Genomic DNA, 6,863 nt, shown 5'->3' with positions numbered 1-6,863 from the left:
GGGAAACGGCACAGAGCAGATAAAGCGGGCCGGTTCAGACGGGGATCGCCATGGAGACGACCTCTCCTGTTCCCGCTGGCAGCCAGGGCCTTTCTGTTAATGCTGTTGTGTAGCTTGGAGCTATTCCTGCCTATGAATGTGTGTGTGTGTCTGTCAGATCAGAGATGGCCTTAATCTGTCAGTCACACCCTTCACAGACCGACGTTTCTGCGTTCTGATCAAATTAAATCACACTTTTTGGATTCAGGTAACCTGAAGGTTTGGACGCACCATCCAGAGAACAGAACCGGTTTTATCCTGATTATTTTAATTGAACATTTCATCGCCACCCAGGTACGCTGCATTCCAGGTTCTGTGGGCAAAACAAATAAATCATTTAAACCTGGAGGTCAAAGAATCCCAAAGTGTGGAAACAAGGCCGCTGTTTACCCCACAAACGGCAAATTAAAGCCCGAGCCGCATTACTCTTCCCTGGAGCGGGAAAGGAAGGTGGTGAAAATCGGCAGGGACCGGCAACAATGGGCGCCTGTTAGGCAGCCGTGAAAGTGTCTTTACGGGGTAACGAGGCGCGGGTTTAACAGGCCCGCGCTTGTTCTTCATCGCGCCGCGGCGGGCCCTTCGCGCCTGTTAATCACTCGTTGACGACTGAGCTGCCGAGCTCAGCGGCGCCGTGTCATTTGAAATCGAGACCGCAATAGAAGCACAATTAGGGGCCATTCTGGCACCGGGTCTCTCGGAAGGCAATTACGGGGTCTTTACTGGAGGAGCTGCTGCCGTCGCGCGAGTGCAGACTGATTTGGGCTCCTAAAGAACTTCCCCTTCCTCAATTAGGGAAGAATACGGCCTCTGTGTGGTGGCCGAACACGCGGTGGCGAGGAAATACGAGGACTGACACACGCACAGTGGTCCTGGGATTTGTGGCAGCGCTGCAGGAGGTTGGGTGGAGGTTGGAGGTGCGTTTCACTGACCTGCAGGGAGCCTCATTACGGCTCCAGGCCAGGTAGAAAAATGTCCCTCCCTGTCCGGCACCACACACACACCCGGAACCTGTAATACACTATTTACATTTACGGCATTTACCAGACGCCCTTATCCAGAGCGACTTACAATCAGTAGTTACAGGGACAGTCCCCCCCTGGAGACACTCAGGTTTAAGTGTCTTGCTCAGGGACACAATGGTAGTAAGTGGGGTTTGAACCTGGGTTTTCTGGTTCATAGGCGAGTGTGTTACCCACTAGGCTACTACCGCCCCATATTACATTTATATTACTGCATCGTGCCACCTTGTAATGGGTCCCAGTTCCAATGCTGGAGGACGTCGTCTGCTGTCCCTCGTGCGTGAGGAATGGGGGCGAATGCAGGGGACGCTTTTCTCGTGAACGCTACCAGGTATTCTAGGTCCCAGACAGCAGCCGTATCCTGCCTCATTACGGCGGTGGCCGCACGCTAATGGTCAGTGGCGTGGGAGAAAGGCCACTGGTCACATGGATGGAGTAATTATTAGTCCGGCAGGACTGGCCCGGGTCAATAATAGTGAACAGGAGCCGATTTTGCCGGCTGGCCTGTCTCTGTGCCCCGCCCCGACCCGCCACGCCCCCTTGTTGGGCTGAAATTGTTAATTAGTGCCAGATGGGGGCAGTAATTAGGACTCACAGCTCGGGTGTGTTTGTTTTGGACAAACGACCTTGTAATGACACAAGAAAGATGATTATATACTAATATGCGAATATTTACTGTTTGCATGAGGTTATCTGAATCTTTCGGGAATCATTTCAGTTTTACGGCTCATTACAAAGTGAATTTTGCTTGGAACTAAATACTGTATATGATTACATAAACTGCATTGCATGCTTCTTAATATACTGTACGTGTGTGTCTGTTTAACGTAAATGCACCTGTATCGCCTCAAGACACACTCTCACACACACACACACATACATGTTAATAGCCCCAGACCTGCAGTTCTTCCCCAAAATGAAGCCCAATGGCACCGAGGTTCACCGCGTAATGACTGGGGATCACGGCGTGTCACGTATCGGCAGGTCAGAGTGGAGCGGTGAAAATGATTAAGAAAATGATTCCTGGTCGGTTAGGAAGCTGCGGGCCATTAGGCATCTGTTCCCCGCGCGGCTTCCCCGGGGGTCACCGCCGGGTCCTGCGCTCGCGCTCTCCGCCCGTTTATTTTCCCCGTGACAGGCCGCTTGGGAGGGAACGAAAGGTCAGAGACGCCCGGCATGTTAGCCGATCACCATTAGGATGGATTATCTTAAAGATGAAAGGTGGGGAAGTGAAAACGTATCGTGCTGCGGGGTTGTCAGTCCTCGCGCTAAATCAATTTAAATTACGATTTCGTTTCCCCCGTTTCCCCCACAGATCAGACTAGGACGAGAATTGACTGTAGGTGTGCGTTGATTCTACTTAATATCTGCTTCATACATTGCAGTTTTATCAGCAAGTGGTCAGACTGAACAGTTTTACGGGTTTTAAAACAACTTGCATCTACATTACTTCAAACATTTTGCAGCAGAACCCAAGAATGCATTAATTAGTGTGAAAAGGATAGAAAGAACGACGGTGATACAACAGTTTTGGACCATTCTTCACATTTCTGAAAATGCGTCTGATATATAAATAAACCCTCCCTGCCCTCGGGGATTTTGCGAGACGAGGGCGTGTGAACAGTTCGGAGCGGCACGATAGTCAGCATCGCCACAGCCGAAACATGCGTTTCTTTTAAAGAGGTTTACGGAGTCTGAAATCTATTCGGTTCCGTCCTGTGAGCCAGTTGGCAGCGCCCCCAAAACCAGGGAGAAGAGGGAGGCCGACGCTAAAAAGACAATTCGATTATTTTGGGTTCCCTAAACTCCTGGCCCCGGTGGTGCCGTCCCCTGTCAAGGGGCCCGAGCGTGGTTAATCCTGTTAGGACTGTCGCTTTTGAAGGGTGACCCACGTTGCCGGGGTTACGCAGGGGCATCCGCCAATTACCGCCAAGGTCTTTAGATGCACTAATTGGGCAGTAATTCCGGACTTTATTTTTACAAGGGTCTCTTCCCTCCCCGCATCTGAACGTGGCGTCGCTTCATCAGAGCGGCGTCTCTCGAGAGCCCCAACGCTCCGCGGTGAAAGCCACGGCGCAGCGACTGTTTGATTATGGGATGTTGAACAGAACCAGAGTTGAAGATGCAGAACTTTAAATGTGGGATGAAGGGAACAGCCATTGGGCTTTCAGGGCTGTTGTATGCAAAGACCATCTTGCAGAACTTGGAACCATCTTGCACCATCTTGCACTCTGGAACGTAAAAGTTATGTGTTGTGTGTTTATTTGTCACATACATATTCATACACGGTATGATATGCAGTGAAATGCTTTAGCGACTGCTACAGACCAGAGTATCAATGTACTTTTCAGTAGCTTTCCAACAGTTACTCTGAAACTGTTCAGGAAGGGGCGAGTAAAATACACTAATAATCCTGCTTAATTCGTGTAGATGTTGATGTGTAGAGATGTTCTGGTAAAAGTCTACAGATGGAGAACAAAATTGTACAGCTGCTCAGAGTCTCTGTCTCTACACACATCATGTCGCAGCTTCATGAAAATGCAACAAACAGTCGACATCTTATCGATGTTTTTTTTTTTTTCCATGTTAACATAATTGCCCGCAGCCCTATATAAACTGATGCCATTACAGTACCGGATTTTCCGCCCAGCCTGAGTTCGAATGTTGCCCCACCTGAAACTCTCCCCGGTCGGGTTAGTGCGTCCTTCTGGTCGCAGAAATCAATCACGTTAGTCATGAAAAGAGTAAATCTGCCAGCGATTAGGAAGGATTATGAAATATGCACGAAGCGAGCACATCTGCTTTACCCTGTAAATATTACAATGCAGCATGACAGTAGTCTTTCTGAAAGAAGACAAAGCTACACACAGACATGAATATAAACCCACGTGAAGTTGATGTTTAATTCATCTTTCATCAAGGTCCCTAAACCAAGGAGAACAAGTGTGTGTAAAAGGAAAACAATTCCTGATTATTGATTTTACAGGAACTCTCATGACTTCATATCCTCCCTGTATCTCCTGTACACGTTTTTGTACAAACATCGCAGACAGAAAGGCACACACACCTGCCACCCACTGGGACTGTATAATGAAGCATGTTCCATATTTCCATCAGCCAGGAGGGACACACACACACACACACACACTCATGTAAACACCACTCCCATTGAAACCAAGATCAAGGGCCAACTGAGCAAGTATGCGTATGTTTCATATTTCAAGATGGGAAGTCAGCCATTCACACATAAATTTATCCACACACACACTTTACATTTACATTTACAGCATTTACCAGACACCCTTATCCAGAGCGACTTACAACCAGTAGTTACAGGGACAGTCCCCCCCTGGAGACACTCAGGGTTAAGTGTCCTGTTCAGGGACACGATGGTAGTAAGTGAGATTTGAACCTGGCTCTTCTGCTTTATACACACACACATACACACTGTATTCAAAAGCCAACTTTAGCGTGTTTACATCATCTAGCTTGCAATATTATCATGCTAATGTCAGATAGCTCACCACAGCAGAGAAGTTCAGCTGGGCTGCTTGGTGGGGAGGCAGAACCAGACTTTTTTTGGGTCAAGTGCAGTATGTCAACACAAACAAGGAAAATCGGACGAAATTGGTACCATTTTGGAAGGAAGAATGTGCAAAAGTTGAATTCACTACAAAAACCCACAAAGTACTTGCAGCAAAAGGCATTTTTGGTCCGTCACTTTAAATCCCAATATAGTACAATTTGTGGTTGTCTCGTGAAAAGGAAGGGTGTTAATACTTTTTCAAGGCACTGTATGTAAACCGTACGGTGCAAACATTCCCCGCTATATGCAGCTCCAAAATGTGTTTAGCCTGTGCAAGACTCATCCTGCTTGTGCCAACAGTCTAGTGTCCAGCTTTGTTTGGGAACTTGTCCCCCTTTTTTCTTTCTGTTTATTTAATAAACCCATTTCCACTCGGAAATTTACCCCCTCCAAGTCATGCAGCGTGAAAGCGGGTCCCTCTCTGGATCAGCTTTGGGGAGGTTTTTTACAGAGGGCCTAAGGCTCTGATTGTAATTTTGGTTCATGTTGTTGTTGCTGCAAAATACAGTTTTATCATCCCAATAATGTTCCCCTTTTACCCCAAAACTAGGTAAAAAAAAAAAGAGATTTCAAGTGTTTGTCTTGTGTGATGTTGTCTCTTTGTATCTGCTATGCTGTGCTCTGAAAAAAAAATGCAAATATCATCTTGATGAGATTATTGTTTATAGTTGAGATTTTAATGAGATTATTCAATGTCATTTTTTCTCAGTACGGAGCACACAGGTTGTGGGTTTGTACTTTGTGTGGATGCCCCAAGACTGACCCAGAATACAGAAGATCTTGATAAGAGAGAGAGAAAGAGAGAGTGAGTGAGTGAGTTAGAGTGTGAGTGTGTGTGTGTGTGTGTGTGTGTGTGTGATGAACTTCAGCCAAATAAATTGTGCTGCTGGTTAACCTCCACCAATCACATTCACTCTTCAACGCCACTGGGGGGGAACGCCAGCACGTCCTGACATCTACCAATGCTCCGCCTGTTTCTCCTTTAAATAACAGATGACGCCAGACATTTACAAACACAATCAGCTCAACGTGTGAGTGTGTGTGTGTGTGTGTGTGTGTGTGTGTGTGCAAAGTGACTAGCGTTAGCCAGAGGGCCTACCAGGCAGAAGTTCTCTGACAGTAAAGCCACATGGCAGCCGCCCACCAGCTGCGCACCATCCCAATTATCCGCACACACATGGAAGTCATCCAGCACGTAATCCAAAACAGGGATTTCAATGCAATTAAAGGGTCAGCGTGTTCCTGTTAAAACGAGACGTCTCAGCCTTTCGTATCAACATCTGATCTAATGGGCCCACAGACCCTCATCCAGAACGCCGAAGTACAAGAAAATGAACAATAAGTGAGGATAGGTTTGCTGAAAGGTTGCTGAAAGGTTTGGCTCCACCATGCTCCATCTACAAAACATCAATCATCAATTGAAAATGATTGATAATACAGTGACCAGTACTACCTAAACGCTGTCACCCACTCACTTCTCCTGGTCACTTAATACAGCGGCCTAGTGGTTAATTAAGTGGCCCTGTAATCATAAGGTTGCCGGTTCGAATCCCGAACCTTCTAGGTGCCACTGAGCAAAGCACCGTCCCCACACGCTGCTCCTGGGCGCCTGTCATGGCTGCCCACTGCTCACCAAGGGTGATGGTTAAAAGCAGAGGACTCATTTTGTTGTGTCACCGCGTGCTGTGCTGCAGTGTATCACAAGAACAGTCACTTCACCTTTACACAATGTCTAACATGGCATCACATCACTGGTGGGTCTCGGCCACTAGAGGCCGCTGTTCTTTAAATCCTTGCTTGGTCATGTCTGCGTTTACATCTGCTTTCTGTTATGTCGAGATATAAGAATTCTGCCTTTGTTTTCTAAATATTAAATTATCATTCTCGCTTGAAACTGCATTCTCTCATTCTTATACAGCATGACAATTGCATTTGGGGACCTCATGTGTCAGTGATTAGATGCTGATTTTTGATGTCAAATGAAAAGGCATAACAAACTGGACGGCATATTGCAAAAACTGTTTTCCCGGTCACACTGGTTGTAAATCATATGAAAGGATTGTTACAAGAACATCTGAGTAATATTCCGATGGCACCATGATGCCCAAGAACCAATTAAGACCCACTTTGGATTTTCTTTGTGAGAAAGAAATAAAACTGTTCAGCATCGAATTACCTGCTGAGTTGGATGAAGCGTTTGTTGCACATAAAACATTTAC

This window comes from Denticeps clupeoides, chromosome 17 (assembly GCF_900700375.1).
Source record: "Denticeps clupeoides chromosome 17, fDenClu1.1, whole genome shotgun sequence".
NCBI classification, from domain to species: Eukaryota; Metazoa; Chordata; class Actinopteri; order Clupeiformes; family Denticipitidae; genus Denticeps; species Denticeps clupeoides.
The sequence above is the reverse complement of the archived record's forward strand: the minus strand, read 5'-3'. Positions refer to the sequence as shown.